General features: G+C 38.0%; 1 long non-coding RNA gene and 1 pseudogene across 1 annotated transcript in view; both read right to left on the bottom strand.

Moving 5' to 3' along the window:
* The window catches only part of LOC141374363 (uncharacterized), a 33,431-nt gene that overhangs the window by 2,856 nt on the left and 8,119 nt on the right, over positions 1-22,456 (bottom strand). The gene's annotated exons all lie outside the window — the stretch shown is intronic.
* On the bottom strand, positions 4,526-5,964 carry LOC112834576 (PRAME family member 12-like; annotated as a pseudogene).

Genomic DNA, 22,456 nt, shown 5'->3' with positions numbered 1-22,456 from the left:
GAAAGAAAGAAAGAAAGAAAGAAAGAAAGAAAGAAAGAAAGAAAGAAGGAAGGAAGGAAGGAAGGAAGGAAGGAAGGAAGGAAGGAAGGAAGGAAGGAAGGAAGGAAGGAAGAAAGAAAGAAAGAAAGAAAGAAAGAAAGAAAGAAAGAAAGAAAGAAAGAAAGAAAGAAAGAAAGAAAGAAGGAAAGAAAGGGAAGGGAGAAGGAAGGGAAGAAAAAAGAAAGTTAACCAAATATTGCATTTCAGTCACAGAGAAACCTAGATTTTGGTGGAGGAGGGAAGAAGGGTATGTTCAAGTCACAGATTTATGACTTAAAGAAAGAAGGGCTTTGTGTTTCTTTTATTTGAGTGTGAGAAATTATGTGCACTGAAGGGGAGCAGAATATACCACCCCAAATATGCCACTTTGGCATATTGATTATTTTGAATTAATGTTACTTAAGAAACAGCCAGTGCAAGAAGGATACTCTGACCTCATTTGTCCCTCTGAGAGAAGGAAATAAATCTCCCACGTGAAAGTTACCTTTCCTGTAACCAGGAGGGACCACCAGAGATAAGGAATTTAAGGACAAGAAGGCTGTATAAACAAAACCTGTTACTACTTCACTAATTTGCTACCCCAAGCCCAAACCCCATTTGCCAGTGCTTCACAGATTTATTGTTTCCTTGTCTAAAAGGTAGAAAAGCTGCCTGCTTTAGTCACTTCTTTGAGTCTCATATTTTTATGGGCTCCCAAATGTACAAAATTAAATTTGGTTTTCTCCTGTTAGTCTGTCTTATGTCAATTTAATTATCAGACCAGCCAAAGAAACTAGAAGTGAGGAAGGGAAATGTTTTCCTCCCCTATAGCACTTCTAATTTTTATTTCACTTTATTATGTTGACAATTCAGGAATCTTCAGTGTCTTACAAAGTGTCACCTGGAGTACACCTGCATGCCTAGTGGGGAGCCAGTCTCTCCCCTGAGCTGCTTCTTGCCAGGGTGGGAATAACAGCATAAGTGTATTTTTATATAGGTTGCTTATTTTCTATTTACCACACACTTTGCAGAGTCGTCCTGAGGAAATATTTTATATGTATTTCCATATAATTTCCTTTCCTTCTAGGCTTCCAGCATTCAGCAGAAGAGCCACTCTTAAGGTCCGATAAGAAGTATAAATGGCCCTCTTGGCTCTAAGTAAAAGCAAGCAGTGTAATTACCCACTTCACTTACTCACATGCTGTTACAGGATTTCAAAGGCTCTTCTGAAGCAGGTAAGGAGAGGACTGGTCAGGAGGATGTTTTTCTCTGCCCAGTCACTAGCCACAGTCAGAAGAATCTGGAGAGACTCAGCCACTGCACTTTGCTTAACGCTATTCCCTTCTCTTATATCAGGCTCCTACAGGGGAGCAAAGATGCAGAGTTGGTAAAATACTGGAGGGACAGAAGAAACCAGCAAGAGCAATGAACTACTGAAGGTCCCCAGACTCTCCCTATCCTTCCTGATTCTGGTCCCTGGGGTCCGGTTTGTGTCTTAACCTTTCGTTGGTTAGGATTTCCATTGCCTGAACCTAACAGTATATGCTACTCTAGTGGCTTAAACATATGGAGATGAATTTTTGTCTCCTAACATAAAGTCCTGAAGCAGACAGTTGATAGTGTTGGTTACCTGTTTAGTGATGTCATCAGGGCCCTAGACTCAAACTCTCTTCTTAGTTTCTTGTTTCATCTTTAGAAATTTGCCTTTGTCATCATGTGTGTCCCTTCATAGATAATAGATGGCTGTTGCTTCTCCAAACATTGCATCCACATTCCAGGGAGAAAGAGGAGACAGGGTGGGGATGCCCAGGTGCCTTGGCCACTTTGATTGGGAAAGCAAAAACCAAGAATTCCAGAAAATGTATCCTTTCATCTCGCTGGTCAGGACAATGCTACATGACCACCCCTTACTGTAAAGTCAACTGACAAGGGGACCACAGTGATGGTTTTCTCCATCTTTATTGTAGAAGCTGACAAAGGAGTGACTGCCACCACATTATGCAGAATTATGATCTGATTTTGTGCCCTTGATCAGGGGGATAAATTTTTTTCGATACCCTCTGAAGTTATCTGATGGGGGCATTGCAAGTTAAATTGACAAAAGCCATATTAGCAAGAGAAAAGTTTTATTCACATACCTGTACATGGGAATTTATAGAAAAATGTGGAAACAGTTAAGGAGACAGTTAAAATTTGGGGCTTTTATACCATCTTAACAGGAGATGGGGAGGTGCATACAGACACTTCTGGAAGGTGAAATGACTTTTTTTAGAAGGGGGAGAAGGGCACATATAGAAAGAAAAATGACTTTTTTGAAAGATAGATAAATAGACCCTTAGGGGAATAGATGGGAGATAGCATAGTCTGTGACAATATTAATTTGGGTGCAGTGCCCACCTCACATCTTGCAGAAGATAAGATTACAGTTGTTCTCAAGGAGACAATTTATGATGACTGAGTCCTTTTGAGAAGCTCTGCTTTCAGGCAGATTAGGAATTTTAGGAACTCAAATAGCCTCAGCTCAAAATAATTTTTATGCCACAGTGACCAATTCTGGACCCCTCATCCTCAATCCTGATTTCGCTTTCTCATTTCAGACAACTCATACCACCTTTGCTTTGTGACTCAACATTTTTAATGCTAAACTGGCCTCAGACTCCATCAAACCCCACACTAGCATATTTTCAAAAACGATCTGATCTCCCCTTTGACACGCGATGCCATTTAAATTAAAATAAGTGGTTATTACAGAGATTAAATAAAAAACTTGCTTTGGTGAGGGCATCCAAATAATTAAGATGGTCTCCTCCATTAAAAGGGAATCATACATAAAGATGGATTCACTTCAGTGAGTGTTACTATTTCTTCCCCTTGCAAATTCTTAATTATCCATGGACAAACTAAGAGAAAAATAAGTGATCCTTTGGCACAAGAGTGATGCATCTGAATTTCTTCTCGGCCCTGTCCACTGCTGAATTCTGCCTCTTGTTCCTGATTATGTTTACCTTTGATTGTTCCTTGAGTGTCATCAGCATGTCCTGACAGGGAGAGATGGCTGCTTCCCTACACCTTTGGTTCTGGATGCCCTACCTAGGAAAAGAGTCAATTCCTTTAGGAAAAAAAGTTTCTGACAATTATTTGCAAGTAATTGTTCAGTTTTGTGGCATTTTTGTATTTTCTGATAATCACACAAAATGCTTTATTAGCCAGCCTTTCTAGTGTCGAGCTATTTAGGAGACATTTTATGGCAAATCTATTATTACAAAAACTAGAACACAAGCAAAATTTATGCTTCTGTTTCAAGGTGGAGCAAAGGTGATTTTCCTTAAATGTATTATCCACTGCTTATCTAAAATTAATCACAACTCAAGGCCACAGATAAAACAGCCTGTGTTTATAGTCTGGAATCTTCTAGCAGCCTTAACCTGTAAAGTTTATACTTTAATTTTATAACTCTTATAAACACACCGTTGCTTCCATGTTATGGATCAACCCCCAAACAATTTGTGAATCAGCTCTCAAATAGTTTGTGACTAGGGGAAGCCAAATGGTGATAGTGTCCTATTACAGTCTTTTTCACAGGGATATTTTTTTAATATGGTGTAGAAATACTAAGTTTCCATGCCTGTAGGATATTAGTACTTTTGCTAAAAGGAACCTGAGTGTCTCTATTGGCTGGTTGAATTCAAGGACGATCACCCACCCATGATAGGAGGGTGGGTGAGGCCCAGAAGCTCCAGTTAATCTGCAGGGTGAACAACCCTTTCCAGGATTGACCCTGCTTTGTGCTGAGAAGCCCTTTCTCAACACAAAGGCTGGGAACTGAGGCCTTGGGGTCCACCTGGAGAACGGTGGGGAGGGTTCACGTCCAGGGTCATGGCATCTGGGTCAGCAGTGAGGGTCTCCAATGGCTCATCGGCCACTTAGTATGTTTCAGTTGCTGTATTAACTCAACAGAACAGCCCCTGAAACAAGGAATCAAGAGGTGCCCACGGAAGAGAATAAAAAACTGGAGGAAATCTTTAACATGCTGTGAATTCCTGGGGCCAAATCCCACCACAGCAGTTAGTTTCTGATCATGGACCACTCAGTACGGCTCTTCTCCATCAGTAACAGGAGCTTCCTGAAGTGTAACCTGGAAAAACCAGTTAATTGATCATGGAAAGCACCAGAGAGTTTACACTGAGGTTCTTCATTTGCTACCCTTTCTTTACAAGGGTCCACACAGGGATAACTCCCACACATGAGTCTCAAGCTCAGACTCCCTCCGGAAATTCAGATTCACATTTCTGACTATAGGACACATGTCCATGAAGGTCCCAGTAACTCCCTGAGTCAAGGCTTCTCTGTCTGCCATTCTGCCCTCCTGCTGGGTCACCTTCCCTCTCCCATTCACACTGAACAGATATCTGAAACCGGGGGTCTGTGTTCCCGTTGAGCGATGCAGCTATGTCCTAGATTTCAGTTTCTAAACTCCCAGAAGACACTTGTTGGTTAATGCACCCAACTAGGCAGACATATGACAGGGGCACATAATGGGCTCTGAATCATAGAATATCTTGCTGCCATAGTGAGGACAGGGGCTGGTGCTAAGCCAGATGGTCCTGGGCAATCCTAAGTCCCTCAGGATCTCTGTCAGCTCAGCCCGAACCTGGGCAAATTTCCCCAGGTGGAGAGCTCCCTGAGGGTCATAACTCTCCAGAGGGGCAGGATAGAGCTCTAGGCGCAGATGGTATAGCCGGGCGGTGTGACCCAGAACCTCCCCACAATGGCCATGGAGAGGAGGTTCCCGTGACTACTGAAGGTCCAGAGCTGGTGACAGCGGCTCAGGGCTAGCAGGATGGCCCTGAGGTGGGCTTCCGTGAGTCCACACAGATCTAAGTCCAGGTCCTGGAAGGTGGCTGCCACTTTCTCTAGCAGAACTTGGAGGGGCTCAGGGCTGAAAGAGGTCAGGCTGATGCCACTCAGATCCAGGTCTTCAGCTAGCTGACGTTTGGGCACTAGGAGAGGTGGGCCAAGTCCGATTCTGTGAGCTGACAGTTCCGTTATGGAGAGGGTCTCCAAAGGGGTCTTCAGGCACCTGAGCATCTGATCCAGGCAGCCCTCCAGGAAAGAGAGAGAATCCATAGAGAGCTTCTGTAGGTGGTGCAGCTGGAGGAACTGAGAGGTGAATCGGGTGACATGCTGCTTCTCCTCCTTGGAGGGCGTCACGTGGATATGGGAGCACACGAGTCTCCGCACACTACTCATCTGGCCCAGGTAAGGAGCAAACATTCCCAGGGTGGACAGCTTCCAAGTACAGTTCACTTCCACCTCCAGGATACTGTCCAGCTGCACCATATTCAGGACCTTCTTAATATTTTGAATGGCCACTGTAAAAATCTTCAGCTTCTTACAGCACAGGTGGAGTGAACTTCTCTGTGTGGCCCACCTAAGGAGGTAGGTGAGGCATTCATCCTGGGTCCTGCCCCTGAGGCACAGGTCTATGGACACGACCAGTGGAGCCAAGGGCTGCCTCATCCTTACACCGTCCTTGGCCACTGGTCCCATCAGTGGGTACACATGGGCCCTGGCTCCAGACCACACTCTCCAGAAGTTCTGACCAGTATTCCGTAAATCCAGCACCTGCAGTTTCCACCTCCTGGGGCGAACCTTCTGGGCAAGCAAGACATCAAGCCCACTGATCGCTGCTTGTAAGATCGCCTGGTGAGGTGTCTGCATCAGGCCCCCCAGAGGGAGGTGGGCAAAGGGTCAGGCACACACCATCGCCTTCAGGGTCTTGTTGTATCTCCCAGCAAAGGCCACCATGAACAGTGGCGGGAAGAGCTCTGAGGGCAGATACTCCAGAGCAGCAATGGCCAAGGCCTTGTCCTTTAGCAGGCTCTTTCCCGCCAGTTCCAGGAGTCTGGGTGGGGCCTCGATGCTCATCCTGAATCTGCTCTGAAAGGAATCCCCAGTTCCACTCTGGGCTCTGTGGCCATGGAGCCATCACTCTGCCCCTGCCAGCATCAGGACAGAGCGTCTCACAAGCACCTAGGAGAAGGAAATGCAGCAACCAGCCCATGCGGTTCCACCCACTACTTGGCTTGATTCCAGTGTCACTGGGAAGTGGGTACTCAGAAGCCTGAGAGCTGACCCCCATTTTTTGGGGGGGAATCTTTTAGACCATCACTCTAGGCCCAGCTCTGATGCAGATGGCCAGGTCCTTAGGCCTCAGACCTGGTGGAGAACCCAGGTGGGTGGCTCCAGGGATGGAGGGCTCTGCCTATTACAGTCTTTTTCAATTCCTCAAGAGAATTAAGCCCTAAATGTCCTAAGCCATCCATTGAATGTTATGAATTGACTTCTCTCTTATTACTCTATAATGATACTCGTTATGTACTATTCCTTAGAGAACTGAGTAAATAGTCACACACAGTTTTTTATCCTCTCTGTGGTTCAGATGAGTCCCAGGTGAGAAGGACTACTTGGGAGTCAGTTCCAGCCGAGCCTGTGAGCAGTCTCATGACCTGAGGTAAATCTTTTAATTCAGTAACCTTAATGTCCTTATCTTAAAAAGAAAACAAAACAAAAAACAAACAAACAAAAAAACCAAATGGATTGCTTCAGACTAATTCTAAAATACCTTATAGCTATGATAGAAAATAAGCCCTATAGAAGGTTGTTCTAGAAAAGTCTGGGATCTTAGGGAAACAAATTGAGTACTGTGTTTAGTCGTATGTCCTTCCTTTTGCATCCCACCAACAAAAAAGTGGGATAGAAATTCAAGAAAACTGTTTTCTGTGTAATTCCTCTCCTTCCACCCTTTTCTCATCATACCCTCTATGCTGTCCTTTTCTGCTTTGTAATCATAGATACTGAAGGTACCAACATCTTCATTCAGGTCAGGAATCTTTGTTCTTTACATTTGATGCTGGCTAGGTTGAAAACAAATTCAGCACTTGTTTTTCTACATCCCCTGTTTACCTATTTCTCGCCTCGGGTCTGTCTCTGTCTACACTTGCCTAAAGTTGGAAATATGTAGCTGTCAGTCCCCCATGGCATCTCCTGAAGTTCAAACAGATGCCTGAAGACATGAAAATGCCATATCTTTTTTTTTTTATAACAAAAGGTGTTACACTAAATACCACACCTGAAATAAAAACAAAAGAAACAAATAGGAAAGAGCATATGATGTCAAATCACATATTTTGTTTAACTATCTGTATGTTGCCTCCTTGTTTTTTTTTTTTTTATTTCCCTTACATTCTTAGGGTAAGCAGAGACTGATTAATAAAAGGAGTAAATAGAAAATCTATGATAACTCTTCTATTGACTTCTGTGCTGTTTTGAATTAGTTCTTGTTGTTTGGTAAATGAAGGTATAAAATGAGGAAGGAAGGGGGCTTGGGCCTAATCAGGTGGATTCAGAACCCAACATCACAATCTGATCTCTTGAGTAACCAGTAGGGTAAATGTATATGAGGCTAGCAGTGATAGAGAGATCTCAGATGGTCATAGAAACTTTCACTCTTCACTCTAAAGATAAACTCTTAGGAATAATATAGGAGGGTAAAGAATATGTTTTGAGAAATATTCTAAAGCTGAATATGACCTCTGTAGGAAAATGCCATGATTGATATCTGCTATAGCTCAGGGTAGGTAAGAAAGACCAGGGGTCTTTTCTGGACTTGTAGACTCTAATTAGCTGCCCTTAAATAAATTAGGCTTAACCTACAAAGCAGCAGTAATCAAATCCTGATAGTACACAATCTTCCTGGCATGTAACTGATTCTGATTTTGCATTCAAAATCTTAAAAATTTCTATTATATCACTAAAGTCCTTGAATAAAATATTCACATACTGTTAGCTGAAATGATTGGAAAAAGGACCTGTAATGTTCCTTTTAGCCTAGAAATTCTATCCAATGAAAGACTGATTTTTTAATCAGTAACTCATTTTTATCTCCTTTATCTTAATACATTTTTAATAGGACAATCTGTCTGAAGTGTATCAATAAAAATATTATCTACTCAATAAGATTACCAACCAATTTCTCATCATAAAGGCCAGACATGATATAGTTAAGGTGCCAAAAGAAGAAAAAAAAAAAAGTCTTAATCAAGCATTCTATATCCAGCAAAACTATCCTTCAAAGAAAAAAAAAAACAAAGGGGGGGGGGAGGAATAAAGCCATTCCCAGATAAAGAAAACCTGTGGGAGTTTGTAGCTAGTAGAAATGTTAAAGAGAGTCCTTCAGACTAAAATGAAAGGACACTAGACAGTAACTGTAGAATAATAGTAAAGATAAATACACAGTTTTCACAATTTAAAAAATAAAGGGAAAAATTATCTGGAAATAGTTTTCCTTTGGAATATAGATTGTTGACCTGTCACTTCAATTTTGGCAAAAATTTTAATGGGGATTTCTTTAATTTTAAGAGAAAAAAATGTACTACATTTAAAATAATTCTTCATATGGGCACCTGGATGGCTCAGTTGTTTAAGTGACTGCCTTCAGCTCAGGTCATGATCCTGGAGTCCCAGGATCAAGTCCCACATTGGGCTCCCTGCTCAGTGGGGAGTGTGTTTCTCCCTCTGACCCTACCCACTCTTGTGCACTCTCTCTCTCTCTCTCTCAAATGAATGAATAAAATCTTTAAAAAAAAATAATTCTTCATATAAAAGATTTTGATGTTTTGGAAACAAAATTTATAAGGAAGAAGGGTATCAGATATAGAAAGTCTCATTTTTCATCACATTATTTACTGTATTTACTTAGAATTTATAGATAAATGGATTCTGAATCTGTTTCTTTAAAAGTGTAGCTTTCTGTTGCTGTGCCCTTGTTGTCTGTTACTCTTCCTTACACAAAATCACAAGCCATCAGCCAAAAGCTTAGGCCTACCCATGAGGGAAAGTAGGTCTCAGGACTAACAGTTATTCTTACTTTTATTGAGCCCTTAAGAATAGACACAAAGACTAATTTGCTTGGTGATAATAGCCTCTGTCATGTTATATGATCAGTGAATACATGAAAAATGTCAATACATCAATCTGTCAGTCTATAAATTTTTCCTATCAGTATACATAAACATATCAGTGTACATATACCAAGTGCTAAGTTCAATATTGTGATGAATACAAAGAGGCATAAGGCAAAGATCCAAGTTTTAAGAAACATACACTTTGAGGAGAATCTATAACCAGCAGTACAAAGCATATATGCAAATTATAAAAAAGTATTCTATATAATATTAAATTATAATACTAATACTAAAATTCTCATATTCATTATGTGTAAAATAAGAGTAATTTTACTCAAGTATCAATATAGCCTAAGTTTGAAGTCAAAACCTCTTGAATTCCAGAAATCCGGTTCCCAACATTTATTAGTTGTGTGACTTTGGCATTTAATCTCCGTGTGGTAGCTAGCAGTATCTTCCTTATAGAATCATTGTGAAGATAACCATATTATGCATATGTGTTAGCTAGGTTCTGCTGAAATAATGCTGCTTTACAAATAACTTTCAAATCCCACTGGCTTATAGGAACACATATTTCTTTCCTATTCATGTTTTGTGTGTGGGCCCTGGCTCAACCAGGCTGGATTGGCTTGGGTTCAAATTTGTTTTCTGTGTCTCTCATTCTGAATCCAGGCTGAAGGAGTCTGGTCATCTCATGTGGGTGATAGTACTATAAAAGCACAAGCAGAACTAGGTAATGCATTTTGAAATCCCCACTCAGAACTGGTACATGTTAGATTGGTTGAAGCAAGTCACATGGCCAAACCCAAAGTTACTGGGGTAAGGAAGTATACATTATCACCTTGGAAACCACACCAAACTGGAGAGAAAATGACATTTTATGAACAAATAAGATACTCTGTCACAGTATCTAAAGTGCATTATGCAGAGTTGGGCATATTCCCCTTCAAATATCTCCTACCATTACTGTTATCAGGACTCTCTGTCCATCATCATTTATTCCTCCACCAGTCTATTTGCACAGCTCCACATACCGATTCTAAACAGGGATGAGCCACATAATGATCATTTGCTTAGGTATGTTTTTCCAAGACAGTGTAGGGTCCTCAGAAGTGGAGTTTCCCTTTCTATATACATTCCTAGAATCTTGTACAGTCTCCTTCTCCAGCCTTTCCTCTGTTAAGATTCCTCTGGTCATTGTGGTTGAAAAATAGATCTCTTTTCTCTTTTCTAGTAGTCACATTAAAAAAATATTCAAAACATTCAATAAAATTGTCCCAAATATCATTTCACCATAAAATCAATACAAAAATTATTGAGAAGTTGATTATGAGATATTTTAGAATTTTTTCCTTATATCAAGTCTTCAAAATCTAGCATGTATTTTATATTATAGCACATTTTAATTAAAATTCTCCATATTTCAGGTACTCAATAGCCACCTACAGCCACTGGCTACCATGTTGAAGAGTGCAGGCCTACATTATACCTTTCCTTTATGATTTATAATTGTGTGTTTGATTTTCTTCTTTCCATTAGAATGAATGCTTTACTTTTGTCTCTCCTATATGTCTGATGTTTGTTTGGATGTTGATCTTAATTCAGATTTTGCCAAGCATTAAGTAAATAACTACCCACACCATTTACAGTAAGAGTTAAAGAAATGAAAACATTGAGGCACAGATTATATTCTTTATAGACTAAACCTCAAGTCTTATCTGCAGGTGTGTGATCCTACCTTAAGCCTCCTCAGATCATCCTAGATAAGATTTACAGAAGAGAGTATCTTCAAAAGTAACACATATTCAAATAATTTTCTTAAGTCATTAATTTGACCAACCTATGAAGCCAAAAGTTCTATCACAAGGTAGCTGAGGTTTACTGGAGCAATTCAACACAACTTATTTTTTATAGATACTACTTAACTGAAATGACTGCAGGGATGTTATGTGCCTATAAATAAATCCAGAAGAAGCAACAGTGCATGTAAGGCAGTAAGTTCTGTGAAGAATCAGTACAGTAGCTAGTGAGATTGGATACAAAATAAGGAGTGCAGCTCATGATCTATAGGTTAGGATGTATTAGGTATCAATGGCAAATGGTTGTCTATAGCCATTTGGTTTTTGATGGTCACTATCTCAAAGTCCTTCATTTCATAATAAACTGCCTACACATGTTTTGTGAAAGACTGGTTAATTATGTGTGATGAATGCTATGGGACATAGAGGAATACAGGGAAAATATAACTTGTGTATTTCCTGTGTCTGTTTTCTAAGCTGGAAATTTGGTATAAATTTATCTCATGCATAAGACACAACAATTTAATACTAAATATTTAGGGATAATGTTAAGACTTAAAAATAAACCCAGAAGTCTGCTCATAAATTGAACGAATATCCCAATTTTGGGATCCATGTGAGCATAAAATGTAGACACACAGTTTTCCGTACATGCATGTGAAGTCCTTCCTTGTGGAGAGGGCTTGGTAGAGCACACTGGCTTTGTTCAGGCACCCTGAGCTTCCAACTGGTTCTTCCATTTACTAGTTATGGGTCCTTGTACAGTCTCTAAGACATTTTTTTTAATTTAAAAATTTGGTTTAATAATAGTAAGTCCCTCATAGGCATGTTTAATCTTGCATATACCAAGCACTCAATATATATTAACTATTGCTGTCAGTAATTTTAGGAAAAAGGAAATATCTTTGGTTATTTTTGAAGAGTCTGTAAAATCTCTTCATTTGTACCTGAAAAAAGAGAATACAATACCTATTACAGTGGAAAGGTGGGCAAGATGCCTGAACATAGAGCTTTCTTAATACCCGATTTTCCTTTGATTTCTAAACCCTCTTAAACTGACATGCTCATGAAGAAATTAGGACCTAATAAGCATATTTCAATTAACTCCTTAAACATTTTGAAACTGAGCATTATTATTTATCATCTACCTTTTGGTTTAAAAATGAGAAGGAGAAAAAAACAAATGGCTGTGAAAATTCAGTCATTCTTCATTTGTGTTCTTAGTGTTTCTCTCTACAGCAGCAACTTCTGACTTCTCCATCTTGGAATTGTTTCTCAATTATGCCAGAGCCATACCTTTGTTGGAATCTAGCAGTTTTGTGAAAGATACAGATGATGATTATATCAGCTTACATATCTCAAATACATCTGAAATCATAAGGGACCGACAAAGTTGGTTTTATAAGGTAATTAACTGCTTTGTCCTCCATGAATTGAATTAATAATCTAGTCCTCAACGTATCTGGTCTAGTTGATTGTTTCTATTTGCAGCCTGATACTTTGTTCTCAGGCTGCTATGTAGTAAAGGATAATTAAAGACATCAACACTTATCTTGCTAGCAAGAACATTGTTCTTGCTGTTAAGGAAAAAATCTGATCTGATGTGATTTATATTTGCATAATTCCTGTTACAATATTTAAAAAAAAACACTTTGCTGAAAAACAAAGGAAAGTACTGAAATTGAGGTTTATAGAAGGGAAAGTAAGGTCATGAATAATCACTGTCAAAGAAAACAGCTTATTCTATCAGTTTGCTCCAACAAAATTAAGCCTATTTTCTCTTGGAAGTGGTTAACACATAATGGAAACAAATCTGTCAAATATGTGCTGTATGGCATTAATTAGACACCCAACTGGCTTCTTAACTTTGTGTTCCACTTTTCACCTGGTTGGGTGTAAAGCCAAGGAGCAACAGCATTTTAAAATTCAATTTTGCTTTTTCTACATCCTGTGAATCAAAAGTCAACCAAAACAAGTCATAGAAAACACTATTTTCACAAAGGAGAGACAAGTTTCCACAGGAAAATAAAAATGAAGTTTATAATCATCATTTATTCAAATTGTAATTTTTTTAAAGATTTTATTTATTTATTTGAGAGAGAGAGAATGAGAGACAGACAGCACGAGAGGGAAGAGGATCAGAGGGAGAAGCAGACTCCCTGCTGAGCAGGGAGCCCGATGTGGGACTCCATCCTGGGACTCCAGGATCATGACCTGAGCCGAAGGCAGTCGCTTAACCAACTGAGCCACCCAGGTGCCCCAAATTGTAATTTTTGAAGACCTCTACGTCCCAGTTAAAAAAAACATGTTAATGAACCTCATGACTCAATTATTATCATTTGCATAATTTTAACCAGCATCAGCCTTATAACTTAACAAGTATTTCTTGAGTCACATCATTTTGTTTCCATTTTTAACATTCAGATGCAACCTGAGAAGCTATAAGGTGACCAATGATCCCAGAACTGAGGGGTTTGGAGGAGGTAGACAATGCTGAAACGTGGACAAACCAACCAGGATGGTTGTTACTCTGTAGCATAAGACTCAAAGAGATATCTTAAGATAGCTCAGTATTGAAAATGAAAATCTTTTGCAAAGTGAAGAAAGCCTGATGAAATTACACCTTATTAAGTGCCTTCTGATCTATTGGGCTGGACACTAGAGATTCAGACTCATTGCCCCAGATTATGTATAATAAGAGAGAAATCAGCAAACAGAGAATTGGGAGATAAGTACAAGGTTCTATAGGCCACTGAGGAGTATAACGAGAACATAACTTGTCCATTTCCCACGTCTGAATTCTAAGTTTGAATTTTATACTTATGCCTGTTAAAATTGTTTCATATATTTTAAATATATAAGTGATCTAAAATTCCAGCAGCTTTTAAAAAATGTTTTGCTTTTGTAATCAATAAACTCATCCACTAAATCATGCATGAGAAATAAATAATCTCTGAAATAAATCAACTTTGGGGTCAGTATATAATTGATTTTATTATACAAACTACTTAAAAGTTTATGAATTTTATAGCATTTTGACCAACACTTTATACTGATAAAGGGGTCAATTCACCAAGATGACATGCCAGTTTTAAGTGGTAGCAACCTAACAAAAAAGCTGCAAAATATATGAAACAAAAACTGATAGAATTGAAAGGAAAGAATAGAAAAATTCACAATTATAGTTAGAGAATTCAACATTTTTCTCAATAACTGATGTAATGAGTAGACAAAAAAAAATCAGTAAGTATAAATAAAGAAGACCTGAACAACCCTATAAAACCAACATGAGCTAAGTGACATTGATTAATAAGTCCATGGACTCAACAGCAGCAAAATACACATTCTTTTCAAGTGCATGTGGAATATTCACTAAGGCAGTTAATAACCTTAATAAATTCATAATAACTGAAATCATACATAGTATGCTCTCTGACACAACAGATAGAAATCAATAGCAGAAAGATATCTGGAAAACACCACTATTTGAAAATAAAACTACACATTACTAATTATCACATGTGTCAGAGAGGAACTCACAGGCAATACTGGAAAATATTTTGAATGGTATAAAAATGAAAACACAGTATTATCCATATCAAAATTTGTGGGATACAGCTAAAGCAGTGCTTAGGGGGAAATTTATAGCTTTAAAGGTTTTTTTTTTTTAGAAGAGAAGAAACAGTTCAAATCAATGATCAAAGCTCCTACTGTAAGAAACAGGGAGGGTGTGGGGAGGGAGTAGAGAATTAAAGACAAAGCAAACAGGAGAAAGGAAATCATGGGGCAAAAATTATTAAAATTGAAAACAGAAAAACAATGGAGGGAATCAATCAACCAAAAGCTAATACTTTGAAAAGAGCAATTCAATTGATTAAGCATTAGAGGTGCCTGGGTGGTGCAGTTGGACTCTTAGCTTCAGCTCAGGTAGTGATCTCAGGGTCGTGAGATCAAGCCCCACGTGAGGCTCTGGGCTCAGTGTGGAGTCTGCTTAAGATTCTCTCTCTCCCTTTTCCTCTGTCCCTCCTGCATTACCACCCCCCTCAAGCTCTCACTCTCTTTCAAGTAAATAAATAAATCCTTAAAAAAGAAAAAAATGAAACAAATAAAAACAACGATTGATCAAGCATTAGCTAGATAGATCAAAAGAAAAGGGGAGAAGACACAAATCACCAATATAAGAAAAAAAGGGACATTATTATAAGTTCTACAGATATTAAAAAAATATATGGGAACGTGATGAACAAATATTGCCAACAAATTTGTTGATACTTATATGAAATGAAAAAATTCCTTGAATTCCTAACGAAGCTCACTAGAGGAGAAATAGATAACTGGAAAGTCCGATATTTATTAAAGAGATCGAATTTATAGTTAAATACTTTCCAACAAAGAAATTACAGGCTTGGGTGGCTTAATAGGCAACTTTTATAAAACATTTATGGATGAAATAATACCAATTCTACAGAAATTCTTCCAGAAAAATAGATGAGGAGGGAGCATTTTTCAATTTATCTATGAGGCCAACATTACCCTGGTACCAAAATGAGACAAAGACATTCAAGAAAAGAAAACTATAGGCCTACACTATACAATATGGTGACCAATGACCATGTGTGTCTATTGTCTGCTTGAACTGTGCCTGTCCAAAGCTGTGTGACAAGTATAAAGTAATCACCAGATTTCAAAGACTTAGTGTGAAAAAAAAGATGAGTACAAAATATATGATTATGCTCATGTTGATTGGATGCTGAACCAATACTATGTGGATTAAATAAAATGTATTTTTTAAATTTTTTATTTAAATTCAATTTAGTTAATATATAGTGTACTATTAGTTTCAGGGGTAGAATTTAGTGATTTATCGGTTGCATGTAACACCCAGTGCTCATCATATCACATATCCTCCTTTATGTCCATCACCCAGTTATCCCATCCCCCCACCCACCTCCCTTCCAGCAACCTTCAGTTTGTTTCCTAGAGTTAAGAGTCTCCTATGGTTTGCCTCCCTCTCTGTTTTTATCTTATATAAAATGTATTTTAAAAAATAATTTTGCTCATTTCTGTTTTTTTTTTTTTGATGTGGCTACAAGAAAATTTTAAATTACATATGTGATTTTAACAATATATCCTCAACTTTATAAAGAGCATCATGAAGGGGCACCTGGGTGGCTCCAGTCAGTTAAGTGTCTGCCTTTGGTTCAGGTCATGATACCAGGGTCTGGGATCAAGCCCTGCATCAGTCTTCCTGCTCAGCAGGAGATGCTGAGACTCCCACTCCACCGCTCAATGGGAGTCTTTCCTCTGTCTGTAGCTCTCCCTGCTTGTGCTTTCTCTCTGTGTGTCAAATAAATAAATAAATAAAATCTAAAAAACAAAACAAAAAACAAACAAAAACCAGAACATCATGAAAAGTTTACAAGTATCTTCCATACTTAATGATTAAAGACTGGATGTTTACTCTTGAGATCAGAAACGAGGTGAGAATATTCATTCTCATTATCCTTTTTCAACTTGTAATAGAAGACCTAGCCTGTGTAATAAAGCAAAAAAAGAAAGAAAAGAAAGGCATATATAGTTGGAGAAGTAAAAATGTCTTTATTCACAGATGGCATAATTATCTCCGTACAAAATTACAAGGGCAAAGACTCTTCAATAAAACTGTTATAACTAATAATTGGGTTTAGTAAGAATTTAAGATACAAAGACAATATACAAAAATCAATTGTATTTCTATATATTAGCAATAAACAATTAGAAATTGAAATTTTAATGCTGTCATTTACAATTGCACCAAAATATGAGAGAGTTAAGGATAAATGTAACAAAATATGTGATAGATTTGGTAGATTAAAAACTACACAGCCCTGATGAGAGAAATACAAAAAAACAAAACAAAACAAACACCTAAATTAATGGAGAGCTATACTGTGCTAATAGGTTAGAAGACTGAATATTGCTAATATGTCAATTCCCTCCTAACTTGTTTATAGACTCAATACAATTCCAAAGTTCAAGCAGGCTTTCGTTTTGTAGAAATTAAAAAGCTGAATCTAAAATTCACATGGAAAACCCATAGAAAGCCCATGTTTAGAATAACTAAAACAATTTTTTTTTAAGATTTTATTTATTTATTTGAGAGAGAGAATGAGAGATAGAGAGCATGAGAGGGAAGAGGGTCAGAGGGAGAAGCAGACTCCCTGCTGAGCAGGGAGCCCGATGTGGGACTCGATCCAGGAAATCCAGGATCATGACCTGAGCTGAAGGCAGTCGCTTAACCAACTGAGCCACCCAGGCACCCCCACTAAAACAATTTTTAAAGAGAATGATGTTATAGAACTCACACTCCCTGACTTACTTTAAAGCTACAATTATCAAAACAATGTGTTACAGCCAAAAGGAGAGACACAAAGATCAATAGAACAGAAATACATATATTTTATAGGACTTTTCTCCCTCAGGTGAAATCCAACCACAATTTTCAATTTTCATACTCCTGAACTTCTGTCAGAAAGTGCCTTCATTCAATACCCTGGCTTCAACTACCGAATTAATACCGATAATGTCTCCTCTATTCTGTCCTCTCACCTTTTACTCAAGCTGAAATTCTGTCTTGCAAGCAGCTCAAAGAACATATACTTTGAGATATCTGAACATTCATCTAATTAAGGTATTTTATTAGAAACAAAACATATTCCTCTACCCTCTTCCCAAATATCTGTCAAACGTAAAAATTTGAAATCAGCATGGCCTATTTCCCTTCTTATCACTTATATATTTAGTCACTTAATCTTAATTATCTTTCTATCACACTTTCTAAATGGACACCTCTCCATCTCCATTGACTGCTGGACAGTCTAACCTCTCAGATCCTTATACTTGGATTAGTATTCTGATATCTCTGTCTTCACTGGCTAATCCATAGTGCTCATTACAGCCACTGTAATTGTTTCACCATTTTATTTTCAATAGGTCTTCCCCAGTATTAAGAGACTATTGCATGTTTGTTATCTACCATACAAATATCAAGCTCTTCATTCGTAGCTGAAATCAATTAGCCTACTATAACTTTATATAGCAGACATCTTTTATTGTGGTCTGCCCACTGCCCTTACCCAGGCGGGTTTTTTCAGTCCTAGGAACTATCCTTTCCACCCCATCCTTTGCCACAGTGGGAACAAGGGGCCAGGCATGACCAGTCACTATCTTGCTCATTCCCATGAAGCTATTAAGAGTGGTCACCTGACCAAGGTGAGCCAATCAGAATCCCTCCATGAGATGGCTATGGACTTGTAAGAGACAAACTAGTCTTCTAGAGAGATTATGAGCTATAAAGCAATTGACCATATTCCTTTCAGTGTTGAGGAGAAAGAACACAAATATTGTTTGCACATAATGATCAAGACATATTTAAAGCCAGACCCACTCTTGGACTTCTCAGTTACATGGACCAATACATTCAAGTTCAGATTAAAATTTTTTATATTGGGTTTCAGTCACATGTAATTAAAAGAGTCTGTTTACTACACAATATCGATGTACTCACTATTTACCTTATTACTGCAATGCTATGTATGGAGTCCAGAGATGAAAATCAATCTGTGCCATTTTGGAGTTCATAGTCAATGTGAAGAAGACTGCCTCATTGTATAATAGACATATATGTTTATGTTTGGCAAGTGTTTCAAGAGAAACAAAGAGAGCTAAAAATGAAAGAGAGAAAGAGAGAGAGAGAGAAGAGAAAGAGAAAGAAAGAAAGAAAGAAAGAAAGAAAGAAAGAAAGAAAGAAAGATAGAAAGAAAAAAAAAAAGAAAGAAAGAAAGAAAGAAAGAAAGAAAGAAAGAAAGAAAGAAAGAAGGAAGGAAGGAAGGAAGGAAGGAAGGAAGGAAGGAAGGAAGGTAGGAAGGAAGGAAGGAAGGAAGAAAACATAGGAAATGGAGCTATTCCTTCTGACTAGGGAGCTTAAGGAGGCTTCTGGGTATAAGTGCTTTTTGAATTGGACCTGAAAAGGTGAGTAAGTTGTCAGTACTGTTCAGTTTGATCTCCAGGTATATCATATTATTATTTTATTTACTCAAGTTTATTTGTGAAATCCTTTCCAATCCAATTTATTACTCTGAAATTATTTCTAAGGCCTCAGTTCATAGGTAGCTTTGTCTTCTTTCTGCTTACCTTGATACTGACTTTCACCTGTCTTAGTTACTTCGTGCGTCCATACCACTTTCCCTAGTTAGACCATTACCTTCTAAAAGCAACGATCACGTTATCATCTCTTTAATATCTACTGTAGCACCTAACTCAGCACTGGGCACAAAGTACTTAGAAAACCAGAAAGGAATGTAGATGCCAAGTTTTTGAGTTTGATTGCATGTCTGTATATGGTAGATTAACTTCATTACTGGGTGATCTTGAAGACTTCCCATTATTTTCAAGTAAGAACATCTAGTAACAGGTAGAATTCCTTTATCTTCCATGAAATTATTTCAAGCATGCAAAGAAAAGTAAATTAAATTGTGTTTGACTGACAGGTCTAAATTGAGATTACTTTTTTACCTGTTTCCACCTCTAAGCTTTTAACTGGAATCTTAGGATTAAGGCCTTTAAATAACTTCAATATGGGAAATAACATATTTGTAAAGAAGATGATGAAAAGAGACAGAAATAAAAACTGAAAAATTATTTCATTTAGATGATTAGATGGAGGTAGCAAGGGAACTAAAATAGCAGTAAAAACAGATGAGGACATAGAGGATTCTTTTGTTATGGAATAAGAAGACACCAAAGCCATTAAAACACAAGAGTGTGAAGTCAAAGACTTAGGAGGTTGGTATTACTGATAGCTTAGAACTGCTTTGCCATGGGAGACATAATTGAAGGTCATATCCTTGAGATTCAATGTGTGGAAAACAGCTCTTTGCACAGAAAGGATAACACCAACTAATCCAAAGCCAATCAATGCGTAACAGTAATTTCATAAATAGGGTTACTGGGTAAAGACAAAATAGAGCTACAGAAAAAAATGTATCTTAGCACAGAGAATATGGAACCATCCATCAGTGAAGAAAGGAAAAAGCAGCAGAATGATGGTTTAGATTAGAGTGGACCCAGATTTTTGGGGGGGCTAATGCTTATATCATTTAGAAGGATGCTCTTTAAAACAACACTCTGAATGAAAAACTTAGGACAAAAATGAGTATTTCTTTAGAATGAGAAGAAATCACCACAAAGTACAAATTTGTGTAATGTTACAAATATGATATAATCCAGCTTAACACATCTCTATAATGACTTTTTCTGCATTTTTGCTGCATATTATTTGATTACCTTTCCATATGATAAAAATTTTTTTAAAATATCATTCTCTATAAAGAGGTAAATGATTTTTCCTCTAGCATCATTAGTCAAAACATATTTGTTATCGGTAGCTTAGAAAAGTCTCTCTGCTTCCTTGGTGTTGGTAATGCCATATAAATTATTAGGGTTGTTCTGAAATTTGAGAATGTTTTCTCAAGTTGCGTCTATACATGAGCTGTTACAAATGTGGATGCTGTTTGTAGTACTGCTATCGATTAAGCCCTACAAACCAGAATTCAGATAAGTTCTGTTTTGCAAAATTTCCATCAAAAAGAAAAAAAATACAATTTTACAATTGTATGTGCTGCTTATGAATATATTTTTGACGCGAGACAACTCTTTTTACTAGATGCTGTGGAACAGAATCCTCTGCTTATAATTGTGTACAGGAAATGATTAAGAAAAAAAAAATCCCACACAGTAGCTTGCAGTTCATATATCTCAGACTGTTTTTCTCTTTCACTATCTACATAACTCCTCTGGTGGGCACTTCCATATTATGATACCAACATCCTTATCATGATACAAACTATGCCCACAGATGACTAAAAATCACTTGATTATACCTAGAAGTGACTGGGAACCAAAAAAATATGTCCCATAAACCCAAACTAAATTTAACTGTGACTAGCCAGATCACCGAAATGTCACAGACACATCAAAGCAACCCAACTGACACAAGGGAAGGAGTGAAGTAGGTCAATCTTACTACATTACAGTTACATTAGGTTTGTAAGTTTTCCAAAAACATGTGACTGTGTGAACAAATTGCTAGGACACCTCCCAGGGCCAAGCAAGCAAGGGTTCCCAATGCTTATTGGTAAATATTTCTCTGTTTAGAAAAATAGTATTTAGAAAATGACACTCTAAAATTTGTGTGTGTGTGTGTGTGTGTGTGTGTGTGTGTGTGTGTGAAATGCCTATAAAATTTGTATAAAAATCTGCATTTTTAAAATTGTAAAATTTAACTTATAAACAAGAAAGTGCATGTATTAGTCTCCTAGGGTGTCATAACAAAATAGCACAGACTGGGTGGTTTAAACAGCAGAAATTAATTTTTTTCACAGTTCTAGAGGCTGGAAGTCCCTGAACAGGGTTAGTTTCTCCTAAGATCTCTCTCCTTGGCTTGCAGATGGTCACCTTGGTGCTGTATTCTCACACGGCCTCTTAGAAGAGACCCCAGTCCTGTGGGATTAGGGTCTCATCCTTATGACTTAATGTAATCTTAATTACTTCTTTTTTTTTTAGATTTTATTTTTATTTATTTATTTGAGAGAGAGAGAGTGAGAGATGGAGAGCACGAGGGGGAAGAGGGTCCGAGGGAGAAGCAGACTCCCCGCCGAGCAGGGAGCCCGATGCGGGACTCGATCCCCGGACTCCAGGATCGTGACCTGAGCCGAAGGCAGTCGCTTAACCAACTGAGCCACCCAGGCGCCCCCTTTAATTACTTCTTTAAAGGCCCTATCTCGACGTATACTCTCACAGGTGTTAGGGCTTCAACACATGAATTTTGGGGGAACAAAATTCAGTCCATAACAATCCAGAAGACATATGTGTCTAGTTTAATGAAAAATCATAATGCAAACTTACCTGTAATTGCCACCCAAGAAATTTAACATCACTATTATCACAACATTTTTCTCACACACATAACCCTTGAGTTCTTCCCTGATCATAATGTCCGTCCTCAGCAAAATGACTCTTTTGACTTTTGTGATAGCTATTTTATTTATTTTCTTTATAGTTTTACCACCTATATATGCAGCTTTATATAATACATGCATAGTTTGAAATTTCCATCAAGGAGTGGGTTTTTATGCATTGTTTTGGCTCTTGCTATTTCTGCACATTTTCTTTGTGAGATTCATTGTAATGCATTTAACTTGCTTCTTTTTCTTTTTTTTTTTTAAGATTTTATTTATTTGACAGGGAGAGACACAGAGAGAGAGAGAACCCAAGCAGGGGAAATGGGAGAGGGAGAAGCAGGCTTCCTGTGGAGCAGAGAGCCTGATGTGGGACTCAATCCCAGGACCCTGGGACCATGACCTGAGCTGAAGGCGGATGCTTAAGGACTGAGCCACCCAGGTGCCCCAAATTTACTTATTTTTCTTAAATGGCAAGATATTAAAAATACTAGGCTTGAGAGTCATATGGTCTCTGTCACAGCTCTTTTAACCAGTTCTGCCACTGTCTTATGAAAGCAACATATGCAACATATAAATGAATGGACACAGTTATGTTCTAGTAAGTCTTTAATTACAAAATTTGGCAGCAAGCCAGTGGGCCCTAGTTTGCTGACCTCTGGTCTATTGCATCCAC

This window comes from Callorhinus ursinus, unplaced genomic scaffold, assembly GCF_003265705.2.
Source record: "Callorhinus ursinus isolate GAN/ISIS: 27379988/994484 unplaced genomic scaffold, GSC_fseal_2.0 scaffold17, whole genome shotgun sequence".
In the NCBI taxonomy this organism is placed as follows: domain Eukaryota; kingdom Metazoa; phylum Chordata; class Mammalia; order Carnivora; family Otariidae; genus Callorhinus; species Callorhinus ursinus.
Note: the sequence above shows the minus strand (reverse complement) of the source record. Positions and strands in the feature narration are given on the sequence as shown.